The sequence below is a fragment of the Cervus canadensis genome, chromosome 28 (genome assembly GCF_019320065.1).
Source record: "Cervus canadensis isolate Bull #8, Minnesota chromosome 28, ASM1932006v1, whole genome shotgun sequence".
Classification (NCBI taxonomy): Eukaryota; Metazoa; Chordata; class Mammalia; order Artiodactyla; family Cervidae; genus Cervus; species Cervus canadensis.
In genome coordinates, this window is record NC_057413.1 from 24,739,430 (window position 1) to 24,761,863 (window position 22,434).

The 22,434-nt window shown below is 43.0% G+C and overlaps 1 long non-coding RNA gene and 1 other non-coding gene across 2 annotated transcripts; one reads left to right on the top strand and one right to left on the bottom strand.

Annotated features, from left to right (window-relative positions):
- Positions 1–5,655, bottom strand: LOC122429732. Its single transcript, XR_006266116.1, has 2 exons — positions 3,093–5,655; positions 1–2,562 (listed from the first exon to the last, which is right to left on the bottom strand). It is a non-coding gene; the product is annotated as an uncharacterized LOC122429732 (long non-coding RNA).
- Positions 5,656–9,071: 3,416 nt separating this feature from the next.
- Positions 9,072–9,178, top strand: LOC122430252. Its single transcript, XR_006266324.1, has one exon. It is a non-coding gene; the product is annotated as a U6 spliceosomal RNA (small nuclear RNA).
- Positions 9,179–22,434: the final 13,256 nt, after the last annotated feature.

Below are 22,434 nucleotides of genomic sequence, written 5' to 3' on the forward strand. Positions count from 1 at the left end.
AACAATTCAAAATTACCTTTATTTTATGATACCAGAACACGGTTACATATTTGCAATTTTTGTCTATTACCTGTATATGCAAAGACTGTCTTACAGGCTTCCAGACTGGAACTGATTTATGCCTTTGTATCACACACCTAAAGAGATTTGAAGTGAGTTTGGGAATAAACTCAGGTATCTGAATTCCCTATTCCATGCTCCAACTACATAAATTTTTACCATTACTAAAGTAATGACAATAAATCCTGAATTTAAAGTGAGTTTAATATTTGAGTTTAATATTTAATATTAATTTTCCAAAACATAAAGCTGTGTACAAATCTTAGAATAACTCACCAAAATATATGGCTTTTTAATATGATTATTTAGTGGTTATCGGTCTATCAAGAGTAAAGCAAGTATTAATAGTATCTTAAAATGACACCTATTTTTGCTACACTTTCTTAGAGGTCTTACAATAACAACATGTTAAGAATATCATTCCCTGTACATGTTAAAGAGGATATGACTGCCTGCTTACTCATAACTGAATATTTGGTATTCTTTCAGCTTATTTACAAATAATTTATATACTCCATCTATTTAAATTCAAAATTTAAAACTGCTGAACTTTTTTTTCATAGGCTGTTTTATTATTTGATAGCTCTTTAATGTAAGAAGCATCCTGCTATCTATCACCAAAGCAGAGGCAGCTGACATCTAGAAATTAACTTGACTGAACCATGTTCAAGAACTTTATAAACCATTAGTACCTTCCCTTTATCAGACTTATGAGGTAGTTGCATTTATTTCCCCTTTTACTGATGAGACACTGACTCAAAATTATTTTAGCTAAGCCCTCCTCAAACTAACATCAGAAAGAAAAAAAGACCAAAATTCTATCCCGTACCTGACCTTAAACCAAATCACATTTTGCCTCTTGGACTTCCAAATTTTCGTCACAGTTAAGTAATATTTATTAATATTACCTATTTTACAGTGATAACCTGAAGATCAAAAACAGCATAGTGCTCTGAGGTATACCAAAGAAGAGTGCCCTGTGAAATCTAAATATTGTTAAAGATACTTTATCTTGGAAATCAAATAGATCTGTGATGGTATTTACATTCCACAGCCACACCATACAGCATGCTCCAAGACAAGCCCAGCGTGTTTCATGCTGTTCCAATGTCCTTTCATAACCACACATGGAAACGGGAAACTTCATTTGTTTTTTTTTCAGATCAGCTATTGGAAAGAGCATTTTAATTCATTTTTACCCACCTGGTAAATGGACCCTATTTACTAATTTTGTAGTGCAAGAGCTGCTTTGGACTCTAGAATTGTCTATGTATGTTACTTCTGGAGATGAATATAACTAATGTTCTGTGTAACTTTTTAACCTCCAGAAAATATAGAAAACATAGAAGATATCAGGTAGCACAGGTGCTTGAGACATAGAAATATTAGCCATGTTTTAAACTCAACTCTGTGAAAACAAAAAGGTAGCAGATACAATTTTAAAATTTATCTACCCTCTTGTTTTAGGAAGCCCATCAGCCAGCCTCTCGGGTGTAGCCTAGTTAATCTTGCTACACGTTTTCCTTTTTGGTGTGACATGTCTGTCCTAAAAACCAAGGAATGATTCAAACAGCTATAAAACAGTAACAGAATGGAAATACTTCCAGCTATTTCCAAAGGCTTTAATTACAGTCAAACAAAGAAAAATAGTTTCATGGGTTGAGGAAGTAAAATTTTAAATAACTGGAAGCTATACAAAGCTGATATTAATGTCTCATTTCCTTTTTGTATTCCTTATATAAAAATAGGGGCAGGGACTTCCTTGGCAGTTAAGAGGTTGAAATAGCACACTTCCACTGCAGGGGGCATGGATTCAAGCCCTGGTCAGGGAACTGAGATGCTGCATGCAGCCAAAAAAAAGAAGAGCGGGGGGAGGATGTGTGTGTGCAAATAAAAGAAAATACAGTTATGTCAAAGGCTGATTTAAAGTTTATGGTTAATATATATTATGCTAGCTTTTTCACCTGAGAGTCAGGAAATTCACAAGAACATGATTCCTTACAGTAAGAACTGTGGTTACTAATCTCACAACTATGGGTTTGTCAAGTTTCCAGGCTTCATTTGGCATGCGGCTGCAGTTTTGTTAACATGTATAAATTAAATAAAATCAATACCACAATCTAATCCTGGATTAAGTTAATCTCTTCATGTCTTACATCTATAAAAACAGCCTTTTAAGTTTGTAGGAAATAGAATTTTGGTCTTTTACAAAGCAAGCACAAAAATACAATTAAGTTCTAGTACTGTGACTGCCATAATATTTTTATCATCAGACATTATAATTTAAGTGTCAGTGATTTTCTTTCAAGTCTCTGATTCCATAAAATAATAAGATACTAGAATTTCCCTGTGACTACCATAAAAAATAGTTCAGTTTCCATCGGGTTATTCCTAACGATTTGTTAGGACACCCCTGCTTGATCCAAGTCCATCCGGCCTGAAGCTGTGTTTCACTTCCAGCCTTCTGTCTGCCTGCAGTGTCTTCTTAGGTAAGGAGGCCATCTAAATAAAAGCAGAAAAAATTCATAATTTTAGTTGTGTCGGTTTAAAAGAAAAACCACCAGTAAAAACGATACATTAACCACTAAAGGAGTGAAGGCCTGCCAGCCGTGTATCACTGTCTTGAGTACTTGCTCCAGGGATATAAACTACAAGTGGAAGGCTATGAAAAAGAGATAAACTGTCTTTTCCTAACACGATAAATGTTTTTTACATTTCAGTTTTGGTTATGACAAAACTTGCACCAGAATTACTAACACCTGTCTAAATGTACAATGTCTGTCACAGCATTCCACCAAAATAAACTTCTAACTTACTTACTCTGCCACTGCTTTCCACATAACATCGAATTCTCCTTTTAACTACATGAAGCAGGAGGCACTGACTTAAGTGGGAAAGCTGGGTGAGGCTGAGAGAAATTAAAAAACCTGTTCAGGGTCTCAAAGCCTGTGACAACCTAGGCCAGGCCGCAGGACTTCCGCCCGGGGACTGCAGCCCCGCTGTGGTACTGTGCCGAGTCTGACCCTTCATACCAGAGGAGGCAGGGGAGCTTCCAGCTGTCGTCCGAGGAATGAGAGCAAGCGCCTCCAGATGAGGCCGCTTCCCATAAACATAATTCCTGTGATCAGCCAGAACACTCTATGGTCCTAGAAGAGAACACACAGTCAATTTCAACCACAAAAGGCTAGGTTCCTTCGTGATAAAATTTCCTGAACTTGTCCCTACCTGAGTTTAAAAGGAACTTTCAAACTTTGTGCTGCTCCTTCCTATAGGAACTAAGAACAAGTGCCCTAACAGCACTCAGAGACCAAGAGTCAAAAAATAAACTGGAAGGAAAACATGATTTAAGAGAGTATTTTATGATCATCAGTGAACCAATATAACTGCTTTTACTCTGTATTTCCTTCCAGTCCTTGTTTACATTCACACATATTTTAATATACAGGACATGCAACTTAAAATTTCTGCTTATGGCCACCCTTGCTGAACTGTGACCTGAGGTGTCCTGGCCTTACAGCACCTCAGAATATTTTAAATTTTCAAAGAAAACACAAGTGTCATCTGTGTCACACGGTGAGAACTGCTACTCTTAAACTGTTTTTCATAAAAGAAACTCCAGGTAACATGACAGAAACTCTAATATAATAAACTTTTGGCCTGGGATGCTGTGAAACAACTGCTGCTGTTCAGTCACATCCAACTGTCTTGCAACCCCATGGACTGTAGCCTGCCAGGCTCCTCTGTCCATAGGATTTCCCAGGCAAGAGTACTGGCGTGGGTTGCCATTTCCTTCTCCAGGGGATCTTCCCAACCCACGGATCAAACCAGCGTCTCCTGCATTAGCAGGTGGATTCTTTACCACTGAGCGACCAGGGAAGCCCCAAACAACTATGACACTAAAAGCATCATGAACCAAGAAAGTTTGGAAACCTCTAAGTTATAGTTAACATTTTCCCTCACTGTCATTTTCTTTATTTGTGGCCATGCAATGTAGCTTGTAGGATCTTAGTTTCTCTCACCAGATCTTGAACTGGGTCCCGGGCAGTGGAAGCTCAGAGTCCTAACCACTGGACTGCCAGGGAATTCCCATGACATTTTCAAAACTGTATTTTGTGCAGTGCAGTGCTTTCAAGTTCATGTGTGGATATACAGAATCACAGAATTTAATCTCCCACATGTTAGGAGCCTCAGCTATAGAAATGCCATTATTTAGTATCAACAATGGCTTGGTCTCCAGTGACTGGGAGCCCAATTTCCTCCAAGATAGCCATTGCATAAATGACCAGTAACCACGGATGGAAATTCATGCCATATATGATGCAGAAATCTGCTTCCTTTTAACATGAAGTTAGATGTTAGACATCATTTATCAAGAAGACAAATGTGAATGTCAGTTGACTGCCTGGATGAATACATTTCCAGTTATTCTAAAAAAGACCCTAATTTATTACATAAAAATTATGTTTAAGTAAAATTTAGCATACCCAGATTACTGTTCTTTCCTGTACATTGGTTCTGTAATGCCCTATAAATGAAGTCTGGGATTGCTAAAATATGATGAACTTGAGAGGTAAGCAAGTTAAAAATTCCATGTGTCGTTAAAATATACACAGAGCAGAGTGTGAGACTTCTAGGAAACTAAGGGAGGGGAATGTGTCTGAGAGTTGGATTTTCAATGCGTCCCCCACCCCCCCAGCTTTGGGCATTCCCTATAGTATTAAGTACCTATGTTTTGAGCTCTTCATCTCCACCGTCTAGCCAATCTACTCCTTAGAAATAAGACACCTACAGCATCCTGGTATGCCAAAGGCTGCTAAAAAAGCCTTAAACTGATGGAGACACGCCAAAAGTACTTAGAAGATGGGATGAAAGGAACAATATGAACATCAAGATAAATAATGAGGGCAGTGTGACAGACTGTAACTCACTGATTAAACAAGACCCCATGAGTCCATACTGAGACAAGTGAATAAATAATTGGGAGAGAAGGAAGGCTCTATCTGACAAAGAACAAAAGTAGGAAGAATGATGGAATTAGCAATGACCATGTGATAGTCATCCCTGTAGTACCTGATTCAGGCATGAAGCATTTTTGGAGCAACAGCAGATTCTAAAACTAGAGGATGCAAATTATTAAAGAAATGCACATCAAAACTACAATCAGGTGCCATCCTGCACTGGCCAGAATGGCCACATTAAAAACTGTACAGTTAACAAATGCTGGAAAGGATGTGGAGAAAGGGGAACCCTCCTACACTGCTGGAGGAGTGTAAGCTGGTGCAGCCTCTATGGAAATCAGGAGGGCAGTTCCTTAAAAAACTAAAAACAGAACTGCCATATGATCCAGAAATCCCACTCCATGGCATATATTCGAGAAAACCATCACTCAAAAAGACACATGCATCCCAGTGTTCACTGCAGCACTATTCATGATAGCGAGAGACATGAAAACAACCGAAGTGTCCCGCATCGATGAACGGATACAGATGTGGTACCTGCGTACAGTGGAGTATTACTCAGCCACAAAAAGAATGAAATAATGCCACTTGCAGCAACATAGATGGACCCAGAGATCAGCACACTAAGTCAGTCAGAAAGAAAGACATATGATGTCACTGATATGTGGAATCTAAAATATGACACAAATGAACCTGTCTACAAAACAGACAGAACAGGCTTGTGGTTGCCAAGGGGCGTGGGGGAGAGATGGAGTGGGAGTTTGGGGTTAGCAGATGTAAACCATTATATGCAAAATGGATAACAAGGCTCTACTGTATAGCACAGAAAACTACATTCAATATCCTATTACAAACCACAACAGAAAAGAATATTTAAAAGGTATTATATGTATAACTGAATCACTGTGCTGTACAGCAGAAGTTAACAAAATCAACTACACTTCAATTAAAAAACAAAACAAAACCAGAGGGTGCAAATTTGATGAATGGCAGCGTTCTCAGAAGATACTTAATTCCACAGAGAAAGTAACTTCATAAGACAGAAAATTAGCAGACACCACCTTAACCAAATGATCAGTTACTATCACCAGTAATGAGACAAACTGACATCAAGGGTCTCCTGATGGGATTCAATGTGAAGAACACTGACAAAAATGTGTCGCAATCAGAATCTAGTAATGAAGAGTAATCAAGAGCCAAACAACTGACCTACATTCTTTGTGACCATCAAGGCCCTTTGTCTTTGAAAGACAAAGTCTGAAAAACTGGCCTAGATTAAAGGAACCTAAGGAGACACAATAACTGTTAATACACGCAATACACGATCCAAGATTTTTTATGAGGTAAAGGGCTCTACTGTGCTGAGTGGTGAAATCTGACCAGGGTCCACAGATCAGAAAAAGTGTTGTTTCAACGCTAATTTTCTGATTTTCACAAGTGAGCTGTGGTTATGTAAGAGAATGTCAGTGTTTTTAGGAAATACATACGGAAATATCTAGACATAAGGGAGCTTCATATTTGTTGTTTTTTTCTCAAATGATTTAGGAAAAAGCATATATATATACTGACAGAATGATAAATATGATAAAATGTTGCTGTTTGAAGAATCTGGGTAAAGGCTGTATGGGAATTCTTTTACTATTCTTTTTGATATTATCTTAAAAAAGAAAAATGTTTTTCCTACCTCAAATATTAGCCCTAACTATAGAAGAACAGAGAGACCGTTAGTATTTATAGATTTAATGAACATGCTTAACTTGTCCAGGAAACCTAAAGATGTAATTTGTAACTCTGGTGAGACACTGATCTGAATCTTGCTCTGTGGGGGCACACTAAGCCCACGTCTTCCTACTCATATCTCATTACCACCAGGACTGGATACGTTGGAACTATCAGAAAGGAATTTCTAAAAATTCTTTAAAAAAAATTTTTTAAAAACCCATGCATTTAGAAAAAAATATTAGAATGAGTATAAGATGGAGTTAGCTTGTAGAAAAGAGTATATGAATATAAACATAGTTCTTAACAAAATGACTTGGGAAAAGGACAGGAACTTGTAGTTACAGTCACGAGCTGGAGAACTTGCAGAGGTCTTCGGAAGGACCTTCTGAGGATGTCCAGGGCTGGTTTATGTCACACAAGACAGTTTGGTGACTACTGGACTTTTTACTAGATCTGGGTTTAAAAGCCTCTGAGAGTCCCATCACACTTAGAATAAGCCCGAACCCTTACCAAGCTCCAAAATCAACATGCTCTCCCTCCTCTGTCCTTCTGCCCTCTCACTGCCATTCTCCGTCCACGTGACTCCCCTCCTCTGACCACTATGGCCTTCCTCCTGCTCCAACAAGCTCCCTGCACCTGCCTCAGTCTTCACATGCGTGGTGCCCTCTGCTTAAGTCACCTTTTCTCCCAGGTCTTTCCACGTTCTCTTTTCATTCAGGCTCTGCTCTAGGTCCTTTACAGAAAGGCCTTCCTCAACCACGCTATCTCTACAATGCCCCGTGTCTCTCCTGCTAACACTCTCTCTCCCTCTACCTGGCTTTAATTTTCTTTATGCTTCAGTTCAGTTCAGTCAGTCAGTCATGTCTGGCTCTGCGACCCCATGGACTGCAGCACACCAGGCCTCCCTGTCCATCACCAACTCCTGGAGCTTGCTCAAACTCATGTCCATTGAGTCAGTGATGCCATCCAACCATCTCATCCTCTATTGTCCCCTCCTCCTCCTGCCTTCAATCTTTTCCAGCATCTGGGTCTTTACCAAAGAGTCAGTTCTTTGGCATCAGATGGCCAAAGTATTGGAACTTCGGCATCAGTCCTTCCAATGAATATTCAGGACTGATTTCCTTTAGAAAATTTTCTTTATGGTACTTATCGCCTAACCTACCATGGATCTGTTTCTTCTCCCCCGCCCATAACAGACTCCACAAGGGCAAGGATGCACTGCTATGCCCCCACAGCTAAAAGCAGTGTCCAGTGTCTAACAGGCACCAAACACTGTATCTGTGAGATGGATGAATCAATGTACTGCATTTACCTTTCTTTCACATCTTATAAGGAGATGACAAACACTGCTTCAGGGAGCTTATGACCTTTTTCAGGTGTGTGTGAGTCAAAGTTATTCAGTAGTGTCCAACTCTTTGAGACACCATGGACTACAGAGTCCATGGAATTCTCCAGGCCAGAATACTGAAGTTGGTAGAGAAGTTCCCTTCTCCAGGGGATCTTCCCAACCCCGGGATCAAACCAAGATCTCCTGCATTGCAGGCAGATTGCTTACCAGTTGAACCACCTATGATCTTTTGGAGACAAGCAATTCCAAGTCTGAGGTTCATGGCAAAGGGAAGTGTAGGATTATTGTGGCACAAATAACTAGAAGAGTAATTTTACTCAGCTGGGTTGGGGGTGCGGTCAGTGAAGAGTCTCCTTGGAAATAACACAACAGTTGAAACTGGGGAGAGAAATAGACATTAACTAGGCAAAAAAAGAGGGGCTTCCCTGGTGGCTCAGTGGTAAAGAATCCTCCTGCCAATGTAGAAGATGCTGGATCCCCTGAGAAGGAAACGGCGATCCACACCAGTACTCTTGTCTGGGAAATCCCATGGACAGAGGAGCTTGGTGGGCTACAATCCATGGGGTTGCAAGAGTCGGACATGACTTAGCAACTACAGACAGACCAGGCAAAAAAAGGTGGGAGGTGAGCAGAGATGTGTGGAAGCAGTGTAAGAATACTGATGAATAAATGGACAGTGAGGACAAAATGGCTGCAGATAAGATGGGGATGTGGGCACAGCAGGCCAGGAAAAGCCTTACAGGCCAGGGAGTTTGGATTTCTATCTTAAGGACAATCAATACCCCCCACCCCTGGCCACAACCAAATAGTTCTATACAGAAGAGTGGCCATTAGAACTGCTTCTTTTAAAGACCACTTTTTAAAAGGGACCACTTAAAACAGACATAGATAAACACACCTGTTAATTAGGACACAGAATTCAGCACCATAGTGTGCCTGCTGAATGCAAATGCAAATTCATTTCTAAAGAAATCTCACAGTAGGTGCTCACTTTAGCACCACATATACTAAAACTGGAACAATACAGAGGAGATTAGCATGGCCCTTGTGCAAAGATGACATGCAAATTCGTGAAGGGGTCCATATTTTTCTAAAACAGAAATACAGACCAGTGGAACAAGATAGAAAGCCCAGAAATAAACCCATGCACCTATGGGTACCTTATTTTTGACAAAGGAGGCAAGAATATACAATGGGGCAAAGACAGTCTCTTCAGTAAATGGTGCTGGGAAAACAGGATAGCTTCATGGAAAAGAATGAAATTAGAACACTTCCTAACAACATACACAGAGATAAACTCAAAATGGAGTAAAGACCTAAATATAAGACCAGAAACTATAAAACTCTTAGAGGAAAACATAGGCAGAACACTCAATGACATAAATCAAAGCAAGATCCTCTAGGAACCACCTCCTAGAGTAATGAAAATAAAACAAAAGTAAACAAGTGGGACCTGATTAAACTTAAAAGCTTCTGTATAGCAAAGGAAGCTATAAGCAAGGTGAAGACAACCCTCAGAATGGGAGAAAATAATAGCAAATGAAACAACTGACAAAGGATTAATTTCCAACATATACAAGCAGCTCATACAACTCAATGCCAGAAAAACAAACAACCCAATCAAAAAGTGGGAAAAAGACCTAAACAGACATTTCTACAAAGACATACAGATGGTTAACAAACACATGAAAAGATGCTCAACACTGCTCGTTATTAGAGAAATACAAATCAAAACTACAATGAGATATCATCTCACACCAGTCAGAATGGCCATCATCAAAAAGTCTACAAACAATAAATGCTGGAGAGGGTGTGGAGAAAAGGGAATGCTCTTGCACTGTTGGTGGGAATGTAAATTGATACAGCCACTATGGAAGACGGTATGGAGATTCCTTAAAAAACTAGGAATAAAACCACCATATATGGCCCAGCAATCCCACTCCTAGGCATATATCCTGAGGAAACCAAAACTGAACAAGACACAAGCACCCCAACGTTCACTGCAGCACTATTTACAATGGCTAGAACATGGAAGCAACCTAGATGTCCCCTGACAGATGAATGGATAAAGAAGTGGTGGTACATATACACAATGGAATATTACTCAGCCATAAAAAGGAATGCATTTGAGTCAGTTCTGAAGAGGTGGATGAACCTAGAGCCTATTATACAGAGTGAAGTCAGAAAGATAAATACCATATTCTAATGAATATATATGGAATCCAGAAAAATGTTACTGAAGAATTTATTTACAGGGCAACAGAGAAACAGACATAGAGCATAGACTGATGGACATGGGGAGAGAGGAGGAGAGGGTGAGAGGTATGGAGAGAGTAACATGGAAACTTATATTACCATATGTGAAATAGAGAGCCAGTGGGAATCAGCTGTATGGCTCAGGAAACTCAAACAGGGATTCTGTATCAAACTAGAGGGGTGGGGTGGCGAGGGAGGGAATATATGTATACTCATGGCTGATTCATGTTGAGGTTTGACAGAAAACAACAAAATTCTGTAAAGCAATTATCCTTCAATTAAAAAAAAAAGAAAAAAGAAACCTCACAGTGGGACATCTTCTGAAAGTAGAAGGCTACAAGGACATGAACACTCTGCCAGTCAGTGTTAAATATGGAGCAAAGTGAAAGATGCAAGTCTTGGAGCCTAAATCCTAGTTTTGTCGTTTCCTAGCTCTGTGCTCTTGGGCCAATTATATTTTCTGAGCCTCAGTTTTTCTACCTATAAAAAAAAAAGCAGGGAAAATACATTCATTTTTTAGATTTTTGATGACTGAATCAAAGCATGCAACTGCATGGCACATTGCCTGATATATAAGGAAAAAAAAATCCCTCATTACCACGGCCTCACAGTGTAATGCTGTTGTCAAGCCTCTCCCATGTGTAGTTATCCGTTATGGGAAACATAAGGTAGTCCTAAACTGCCCTGTGTGACAGTTTCCTGAATCCCAGCACAGGCTCTGGTCTGTTCAAACCTAGGCCATTCTACCTTACAGGGTCTAACAATACTGTTTGAATTTTAAATGATTTACAGTACACATTTTATTCCAATAAGCAACTATACATGTTAGAACTTTCTTTTTAAAATCCATTAAAGTAGTCCAGGGGTTAAAAATCCACCGTGCAATGCAGGGGACACGGGTTCAATCCCTGGTCCAGGAACTAAGATCCCACATGACTTATATAAGTTAAAAAGCAGGGTGACAATATACAGCCTTGATTAATTTCTTTCCCAATTTTTAACCAGTGCATTGTCCCATGTCCAGTTCTAATTGCTGCCTCTTGAGCTGCATACAGATTTCTCAGGAGGCAGGTAACATGGTCTGGTATTCCAATCTCTTGAAGAATTTTCCACAGTTTGTTGTGATCCACACAGTCAAAGTCTTTGGAGTAGTCAACAAGTAGAAGCAGATGTTTTCTGGAATTCCCTTGTTTTTTCTATGATCCAGTGGGTTTTGGCAGTTTGATCTCTGGTTCCTCTGCCTTTTCTAAATCCAGCTTGAACATCTGGAAGTTCTTGGTTCACATGGTGTTGAAGCCTTGCTTGGAGAATTTTCAGCATTACTTTACAAGTGTGCGAGATGAGTGCAATAGTGTGGTAGTTTAAGCATTCGTTGGCATTGCCTTTCTTAGGAATTGGAATGAAAACTGACCTTTTCCAGTCTTCTGGCCACTGCTGAGTTTTCCAGATTTGCCAACATATTGAGCGCAGCACTTTCACAGCATCATCTTTTAGGGTTTGAAATAGCTCAACTGGAATTCCATCACCTCCACTATCTTTGTTCGTACTGATACTTCCTAAGTCCCACTTTGCATTCCAGGATGTCTGGCTCTAGGTGAGTGATCACACCATCGTGATTATCTGGCTCAGGAAGATCTTTTCTGTATAGTTTTTCAGTGTATTCTTGCCACCTCTTCTTAATATCTTTTGCTTCTGTCATGTCCTTACTATTTCTATCCTTTATTTTGCCCATCTTTGGATGAAATGTTCCCTTGGTATCTCTAATTTTCTTGAAGAGATGTCTAGTCTTTCCCATTCTATTATTTTTGCTCTATGTCTTTGCACTGACCTCTTAGGAAGTCTTTCTTATTTCTCCTTGCTATTCTTTGGAACTCTGCATTCACATGGGTATAACTTTCCTTTTCTTCTTTACCTTTAGCTGCTCTTCCATTCTTAGCTATTTGTAAGGCCTCCACAGACAACAATTTTGCCTTTTTGACTTTCTTTTTCTTGAGGATGGTCTTGATCACTGCCTCCTGTACAATGTCAGGAAACTCCATTCATAGTTTTTCAGGTACTCTGTCTATCAGATCCAATCTCTTGAATCTATTTGTCACTTCCAGTGTATAATCTTAAGGGATTCGATTTAGGTCATACCTGAACGGTCCAGTGGTTTTCCGTACTTTCTTCAATTTAAGTCTGAATTTTCGAATAAGCAGAGTCAGCTCCCAGTCTTGTTTTTGCTGACTGTATACAGTTTCTCTATCTTAGACTGCAAATAATATAATCAATCTGATTTCGGTGTTGACCATCTGGTGATGTCCATGTGCAGAGTCGTCGCTTGTGTTGTTGGAAGAGGGTGTTTCCTATGACCAGTGTGTTCTCCTGGCAAATTCTGTTAGCCTTTGCCCTGCTTCACTTTGTACTCCAAGGCCAAACTTGCCTGTTACTCCAGGTATCTCTTGACTTCCTATTTTTGCATCCCAGTCCCCTTGATGGAAATGGCATCTTATTATGGTGTTAGCTCTAGAAGGTGTTAGTTCCAAAATTCTGGTGTTAGTTCCAAAACTGCAATGCACTATTGAACAACAATCGGAAGGAGAATGTTGGATCCCACCAAAAAAGATACCTCACATCCAAGGGCAAAGGAAAAGCCCCAACAAGATGGTAGGAGGGTTTGATTCTAAATCATCTTTAGAATCAAACCCCATGCCCACCAGAGACACTCAGAGGGCTCAAAAAAAACCTTGTGCGAATCAGGATCCAGAGACCCCACAGAGATTGAGCCAAACCTGCCTTTGAGTGTTGAGTGTCTCCTGCAGAGGCGTGGGTAAGCAGTGGCCTGCCACAGGGACAGGGGCTCTGGCTGCAGCAGACCTGGAACACACAGCATGTGACACAAACCCTCTTGGAGGAGATCGCCATTAACCCCACCAAGAGCCACCAAGCAGATGATCCACAAACTGCAGAACACTGTTAAGAAAGTTCTAGGGCCCACAACAGATTTTCCAACCTGGGGATCTGGAAAAGGGACTGAGAACCCACAGGAAATTTGACTTTGGAGGCCAGTGGGACTTGATTACAGAGCTTCCACAGGACTGGGGAAACAGACTCTTGGAAGGCACAAGCCTTGTGCACACTAGAACCCAGGAGAAAGAAGCAGTGTCCCCACAACAGACTGGGCCAGACTTGCCAGTGAGTGTACAGGAGTCTCCGGTGGAGGTGTGGGTAAACAGTGGCCTGCTGGGGGGTCAGGGGCACTGAATAAATCCTTTTGAAGGAGGTCACCATTACCACCATTAACCCTACTATAGTTTGGCCTGAAGCCAAACAACAGGGAGAGAACACAGCCCCATCAACAGAAAATTGGATTAAAGATTTACTAAGCACTGCCCCACCCATCAGAGAAGGCAATGGCACCCCACTCCAGTACTCTTGCCTGGAAAATCCCATGGATGGAGGAGCCTGGTAGGCTACAGTCCATGGGGTCGCTAAGAGTTGGACACAACTGAGCGACTTCACTTTCATTTTTCACTTTCATGCATTGGAGAAGGAAATGGCAACCCACTCCAGTATTCTTGCCTAGAGAATCCCAGGGACGGGGGAGCCTGGTGAGCTGCCATCTATGGGGTCGCACAGAGTCGGACACGACTGATGTGACTTAGCAGCAGCAGCAGCCCCACCCATCAGAACAAGATCCAGATTCCCCCACAGTCAGTCTTTCCCACCAGGAAACTTCAACAAACCTCTTATCCTTATCCATCAGGAGGCAAACAGAAGGAAAACCACAATCGCAGAAAACTAACCAAGCCAATCACATGGATCATAGCCTTGTCTAACTCAGTGAAACTATGAGCCATGCTATGTAGGGCCACCTAAGATGGATGGGTCATGGTGCAGAGTTCTGACAAAACAAGGTCCACTGGAGAAGGGAATGGCAAACCACTTCAATATTCTTGCCTTGAGAACCCATGAACAGTATGAAAAGATAAAAAGATATGACACTGAAAGATGAGTCCATATGCAGTGCAGTTCAGTTCAGTCACTCAGTCATGTCCGACTCTTTGCTACCCCATGAATCGCAGCACGCCAGGCCTCCCTGTCCATCACCAACTCCCGGAATTTACTCAAACTCATGCCCATCGAGATGGTGATGCCATCCAGCCATCTCATCCTCTGTTGTCCCCTTCTCCCCAGTCCCTCCCAGTATCAGGCTCTTTTCCAATGAGTCAACTCTTCGCATGAGGTGGCCAAAGTACTAGAGCTTCAGGTTCAGCATCAGTCCTTCCAATGAACACCCAGGAATGATCTCCTTTAGGATGGACTGGTGGGATCTCCTTGCAGTCCAAGAGACTCTCAAGAGTCTTCTCCAACACCACAGTTCAAAAGCATCAATTTTTTGGTGCTCAGCTTTCTTCACAGCCCAACTCTCACATCCATACATGACCACTGGAAAAACCATAGCCTTGACCAGACAGACCTTTCTTGGCAAAGTAATGTCTCTGCTTTTTAATATGCTATCTAGGTTGGTCATAACCTTCATATCAAGGAATAAGCATCTTTTAATTTCATGGCTGCAGTCACCATCTGCAGTGATTTTGAAGCCCAGAAAAAATAAAGTCTGACACTGTTTCTACTGTCTCTCCATCTATTTCCCATGAGGTGATGGGACCAGATACCATGATCTTAGTTTTCTGATTGTTAAGCTTTAAGCCAACTTTTTCACTCTCCTCTTTCACTTTCATCAAGAGGCTTTTTAGTTCCTCTTCACTTTCTGCCATAAGGGTAGTGTCATCTGCATATCTGAGATTACTGATATTTCTCCCAGCAATCTTGATTCCAGCTGTGCTTCTTCCAGCCCAGCGTTTCTCATTATGTACTCTGCAATATAAGTTAAATAAGCAGGGTGACAATATACAGCCTTGACGTACTCCTTTTCCTATTTGGAACCATATGCAGTACTTGGGTGCAATCTCCAAAATGACAGAATGATCTCTCTTCATTTTCAAGAAAACCATTCAATATCAGAGTAATCCAGGTCTATGCCCCTATCACTAATGCTGAAGAAGTTGAAGTTAAACAGTTCAACAATGACTTACAAGACCTTTTAGAACTAATACCAAAAAAAAAAAAAAAGAGAGAGAGAAAAGAAATGTTAGAGTCTTTAACAGAAGGCGGGTTAGAAGGAAGGAATTTTGTTTGTGCTTGTTTTAAATAGCTTTGCTTAAATTTATTTTGTTTTTAAATGGGAAATATAAGAACATATATAGAAAAGAAGAACAGAGTGAGAGATAGAAGAGACAGGGAAATGGCGTTATCTGAAGTGATTGTGCCTGGGAAAGAATATAGGAGGTGATATTTCATCCTCTAGTGAGGACTGCATAAGAGAACGAACGAGTGTGTGTGTGTGTGTGTGTGTGTTTTCATACTCAGTTGTGTCCAAATCTTTGCAACCCAGTAGACTGTAGCCCACCAGGTTCCTCTGTCCACGGGATTATCCTGGTAAGAATACTGAAGTGTGTTGCCATTTCCTCCTCCAGGGGATCTTCCTGACCCAGGGATCCAGCCCATAGTTCCTGCAGCTCCTGCAGCTCCTGCATTGGCAGGCAGATTCTTACCACTGAGCCACTTAAGAAGCCCCACAAAAGAGAATACATGGTGGAAAATACTGTCAAGGCAGAAGAACATCACTACCAAATTATGAGTAAAGTAGTCATTTCAGCTCCAGTTATGAGTTGACTAATCTACACAAGGTTACATCCTATGGAGAATGAATGCTTTTGGAGGACAAGACTCTCAAAAACTGGTAGAAACATCATGAGAACAGAGGGAACAACACGCTCTGGGGAGAGTGGCATCGCTGAATATCTAAGACAATAAACGAGTATGAGAAACTGTGGAATTGTTTGTGCAGGTAAATCATAAAAAAGGTTCCAGTCACATTTTTGCCTCTTCTTGTTTGCCACCACTTGGCCTTTTCAAGAGTGGAGCTCAAACACTGCCAAGTCACATGAAGTTTGTATCTAATTATTACAACCCTAGATTGAGCCCAGAGTGGTGATCCTATAGAAAAATGTTGGTCGCTCAGTTGTGTCCGACTCTTTGTGACCCCATGGATTGTAGCCCTCTAGCTCCTCTGTCCACTCTCCAGGCAAGAATACTGGAGTGGGTTGCTATTCCCTACTCCAGGAGATCATCCCCACCTAGGGATCAAACCTGGGTCTCCTGCATTGCTAGTAGATTCTTTACCATATGAGCAAAAGACCTAGAGGATGCCTCTCTTTACTTGTAGTACTGATGACGCCCATAATCAACATTATGTCTTGATGCAGAAATGACCTTCCAACATTCTGTCAGCTCCTTCCAGATATTTATTCTTCAGTCTTTCTCAAAGTTTCCTCTAACCTGTATTATATTTAACTGTTAAATTATTTTCAAATCTCCTTTTGTCTCATTGCTTTTGTGCACCATTTCTGTCATGATTTTGCCTCTGAAATGTCCTAATATGTTTATGAACCTGGAAAATCCTCTGTTTTTAACAATGAAACACATAAAAAGTTTCTCGTCAAATTATTTTCCCAGCAATAAAAACTATGTCTTTTCTTACCCCTCCCTCGTGGACAAAGGTCAATCAATTTACAGACCCAATATCTTCACTAAGTCATAAGTTGTGCATGATTTATTGCTGCAATCATTAGCATGTAGGCAATAAAATCTTACATAGCTTTTCTCATTATCTAAAGCAAAATGTTTAAAGACCAACAATAACTCAAAAAGGGGTTAAAAAAAAAGAGAGAGAGAGGCACCTTATTGTTCTGCCCGTAGTCCGAGTCCCCAGTCAGGAAAGAAGACTCTTCAAAACAATGCAACTTGCAATAGGGGAATTTATTACTGACTCGAGCCAGGGCCTCCCGCCCTCACCAAGTGTGTGAGGACAAAAGGCCCCGAGCCCCAGTTCTCTCGGGTATTTATTAGGTCAAAAAAAGCAGCAGGTAGTTGGCACAAGTGGATTGGTTACACAGTGGGTAGTTGGCACAAGCGGATTGGTTACACAGTTGCAAGGTAATTTTTGTTGGCCCAACGGGCTTTCAGCTTTCCCCTGATAGGTTCCCTTTTTTCTTGCTAGGCATATGTTGATTGGCTAGCTCCAGGAGGCCTGATAATTATGTTACCCCGGGAAACCAGGCCTACTCCTAATCTAGGCTGCCTGTCATGGCATTAGCCGTGACAGCCTTACATTCCCCCCGTCTGTTGTTCAAGTAGAGGAATCCTCCTCTTTTCTATCTTGGGCCACTGGCTGATACTAGTCAGTTGAGTGGACCCAGGAGGGTGGAAATCAAAGTGGTCAACCAGGGGGAGCACTGAAACCAAGATTCAAACCAGCCTTGTTAGGCTTCTCATTCTCTCTTCCGCTGAGCTAGTCCCTCTCTTGCTTTCTGGAGAGATTTTTGTACCACCCCTGAATGGTCGATATAGAAACAGCATTCTTTTCCCAGTGCTGCACATAATCTTCCTTGTTGCAGAAACAACAAATCTAAACCTCTCCTATTCTGTAACACTACTTCAGCCAAGGAGCTCATATCTTCATCTATTGCAGCCCTTAGTTGACTATACTGTTTATCTTGTAACGTTAAGGTTGCAATCCCACTTCCCGTTCTTATAGCACCCAATAGGACTGCCAAAGTCAGGTCAGTGACTGGTTCTCGTTTTACCCTATATTGACTCGATGGGTCTAACCTTGGTTGCAGCTCTTTTTGCAACCCCAAGCGGTGCAATAAAAAAAGTCAACTCCCCCACATTTTTCAATTTGGTTCTGATCCCTTTTTCCCTCCGGGCAGACATAGACAAGCACCTGTTCGTAGTACTGTGGGCCTTTTTGCTCACAGTTATGGGTGAACAGACCGAAAGAGCCGTGGGCAAAGAACTTGGTCAGTTGGTGGGGACCAAACCCATTACCGTCAGCCGCCAGCATGCACAAATCAAAGGTCAGTACTGGCCACCATGTCCCTTTGGAGGCCACGTTGGAGCTCGAATTAAGCACTTCTCCAGTCTCAGGATTGTAGATCACCGAAGTCAGGTTAGCTGGCTGTTGGGGGTTGTGGCTGGTTGCTCCTGGGCCGATGAAAACTGTTATCAGCAGGAGAGTTAAGAGGGCTCCCATCGTACGAGTTTCAGTTTCAAAGGATTTGACGGGTGAGGTCTTGCCTCCCATTCTGCTTGCGCCTTTTCCTGTTTTTCCGGGGTGGCTTGCCACACGTGATTGCAGTGAACCCAGGGCCCGATCCCATCGACCTTAACAGCAGTAGGAGTGGTAAGGAGAACAACATAAGGGCCTTTCCATCTAGGTTCTAATGCTTTAGATTGGTGTCGTTTTACCCAAACCCAATCACCCGGGCCAATATTATGTGAGGGGATGGTCCCCTTGCTTGTTCCCTCGTGTATCTCTCGAATCAATTTCCAAACATGGCTATGCACCTTACTTAATGCCATCAGTGTTTGCTGGAATTGTCCCAAGGTAGGGGGTGGTAGACATTTTCCCTCTAATATAGGACACACCGGAGGGGGTCTTCCATACAGAATCTGAAAAGGGGTAAGATTCAGCTTATAAGGGGTGTTACGCGCTCTTTCGAGCGCGAAGCCCCGCCAGTCTCTATTGCCAACTTTGTCAGAGTTTCTCTTAGGGTCCGATTCATTCTGTCAACCTGTCCTGAGCTCTGGGGATTATATTCACAATGTAACTTCCATTATGTCCCCAGAGCTTGGGCCAGCCCTTGTACAATCTGGCTCACAAAAGCAGGTCCGTTATCAGAGCCCATAGTCACTGGCAGCCCGTACCTAGGCACTATCTCTTCTAAGATCTTTTTAGCAACCACTGTTGCTGTCTCTCCCTTAGTGGGGAAGGCTTCTACCCACCCCAAGAAGGTATCTACCAGAACCAACAGATAGCGATACCCGTACTTGCCTGGCCTTACCTCAGTGAAATCTATCTCCCAGTGTTGCCCTGGCTCTTCCCCTCGGTACCTCGTTTCAGTGTGCTGCCTTTTCCCTGTCCTCATCAGCTGGCACGCTTTGCAAGCCTGGATTATCTCTCGTACAGTTGCATTTTGTCGAGGGAACCTCAGGCAGGCTGTCTGGAAAAGTGTCAAGGTCTTTTTTTCTCCCAAGTGTGTAGTTGTGTGCAGGTGTTCACATAGGTGACGACCCAGGATGGCAGGCAATATCAGGTTGTTGTTTTGATCTCGGTACCATCCATCTTTGTCATCCTTCTGGAGGGTCGTATCCTCGTTGATCCAAATGAGGTCAGGGAGGGAATAGTCGGGGACTCGCGGCAGAGTCCCCATACCAGGAGGTGGAAGTCCCATGGCTAATATGGGGGCGGTGTAGTCCCGGCTGGCCACTTCTAGTAGGGCCCGTCTGAGTGTCTGGAAAGCCTGTTTTATTGGCTCAGTCCAAGTCCAGTTTGGGGTCTCTTTACTTCCCTCATACAAGGGCCGGTCCTTCTCAGCAAACCCCATGATCCACAGTCTACAATATCCAACAGTCCCCAAAAATGCTCTCACCTGGCGAGGGGTCTTGGGCTCTGGTATCTGCTATATTGTTTCCTTCATGGCCTGAGTTAGCCACCTTTGCCCCTGCCTGATCTTATACCCCAAATAGGTGACCTCTTGCTGGGATATTTGTGCCTTCTTTGCGCTAGCAAGATATCCCAAGGTGCCTAGAGTCTGTAAGAGGTCACCGGTGGCACGGCTGCATGCCTCCTCTGTGGTTCCAGCCAACATAAGGTCATCTACATATTGCAGCAGGGTGACCTCTGGGTGGCGAGTCTGATATTCATAGAGGTCCTCACTCAAAGCCTCATTAAACAAGGTAGGGGAGTTTTTGAACCCTTGTGGGAGGCGGGTCCAAGTTAGTTGTACTACCGGTTGGCCTTCCCCCTCAGTCCACTCAAAGGCAAATATCTCCTGGCTCTGGGCTGCCAGGGGTAGGCTGAAAAAAGCATCTTTCAAGTCCAACACAGTGTACCAAGTGTGCTCAGGCAGCTGACTGCTCAGGAGGGTATACAGGTTGGGGAGAGTAGGGTGTATGTCACTCACCTGCTTGTTGACTTCTCGTAGGTCCTGGTCAGGTCTGTAATCCGTGCTCCCTGGCTTCTTCACCGGTAGTAAGGGGGTGTTCCAAGGGGATTGGCACCACTTGAGAATTCCGGCACCCATGAGCCGTCAAATGTGGGGAGTGATCCCCTGCTGAGCCTCCTGGCTCATAGGGTATTGCCTCACCCTCACAGGAGTCGCCTCGGCTTTCAGTTCGATGATGACCGGATGTCTCTGTTTAGCCAGTCCCATTCCTGCTGTTTCTGCCCATGCCAACGGGTATTTGTGGCCCACTGTTGTATATCTGGTGCTATAACCTCTGAGGGCTTAGGCACAAAAAGTCTGTATTCATCTCTTAAAGCTAGAGACAAGACATGTATTGGCTGTCCAAGTCCATCTGTGACTGACATTCCCCCAGGGTCAAAATGGATCTGAACATTAACTTTAGTCAACAAGTCCCATCCAAGTAGAGGGGCTGGGCATTCTGGTATCACCAAAAACGAATGGGACACCTGATGGGTCCCCAGATTTACTTTCCGTTCCATGGTCCAACAATATCTTTTTGTCCCTGTGGCTCCCTGCACCAAGCTGGTTTTTTATTTTTTTAGACATTGGTCCCAGTTTTTGATTTAAAACAGAGTGTTGGGTGCCAGTGTCCACCATGAAGCCAACGGGTTTCCCCTCTACATGTATGGTTACCCAGGACTCGGGGAGGGGTGCCGAGTCTTGATTCCCCTAGTCACTGTCTTTCCCCGCATATAGAACTCGAGTTCCAGGGGAAATTCTCTCTCTCTGGGTTGTTCCTCTCTTCGGGTCCCTCTTAGGGCACTCATTTTTCTAGTGCCCCCGTTCTTTGCAGTAAGTGCACTGATCTTTTTTTAGGGCCTGCCTTTTTGGTCTCTCTTTTTCTCCCGACGAAGTCGTTCCTCCCTTTCTTCTGGGGTCTCCCTATTATTAAATACCTTTTCAGCTGCTTTCAGTAAGTCTTGTATTGTCTGTTCTCCTAACCCCTCTATCTTTTGTAATTTCCTCCTAATATCTGGGGCTGCCTGATTCACAAACGCTAGTAGAACTGCAGCGCGTGATTCCTCAGCCTGGGGGTCCAGGGGTGTATATTGCCTAAAGGCTTCCATTAGCCTCTCTAGGAAGGCTGACAGGCTCTCAGTGGGCTCTTGCCTTACTAAATTTACCTTCGCCAAATTTGTCGGCTTCCTAGCTGCGGCCCGCAGGCCAGCCATTAGAGACTGGTGGTACACTCGGAGATGCTCCCTACCTTCCACTCGCTCAAAATCCCAGTTAGGCCGCAACAGAGGAAACCCCTCGTCCACGAGATGAGGCTGGGCGGTTGGTCTCCCGTCGACCCCTGGGACCCGTTTCCGCGCCTCTGCCAGGATTTGCTCCCGTTCTTCCGTGGTGAAGAGCACCTGCAACAGCTGCTGGCAATCATCCTGGTGGGGTTATGAGTGAACAAAATGGAATCTAAGAGGTCAATGAGGCCTTGGGGTTTCTCCAAAAAAGGAGGATTTGGGGTTTTCCAATTATATAGATAACTCGTGGAAAAGGGCCAGTACTGATAGGTTCACTCTCCGTCCGGGTTAGCTGGTCCCACCCGGACGGGGAGTGCCTGTACAGTAGATGAAGGTAACTCTGGGTCCCCATGATCCTGCCCACCCCTATTTCCTCTATTCCTTCTCCAGGGTCGTGGTTCCCTTATCCCTTCTGATTCATTGGGCTGGGGGGCTCTCTTCCACCCGGGGGAACCTGCAACGGAGGAGGGGCATATGGCGGGGGCCTAATTTCCACCTCCAAGTCAATCAGGTTCCAGTACGAGGATTCCTGCAAGACCGGTTTTGGGCCCTTATTCTTCTTGGCTTCCTCTGGGGCAGTGGGAGTTTCCATAACCAGGGCCTGTACATTAAGAGAATCAGGGAGTTTGTGAACAAAAGGTTTTAACCATTCGGGTGGATCTTCTACTAGATCTTGCCAGACCATAACATATGGGACTTGGCTCGGGTGGCCC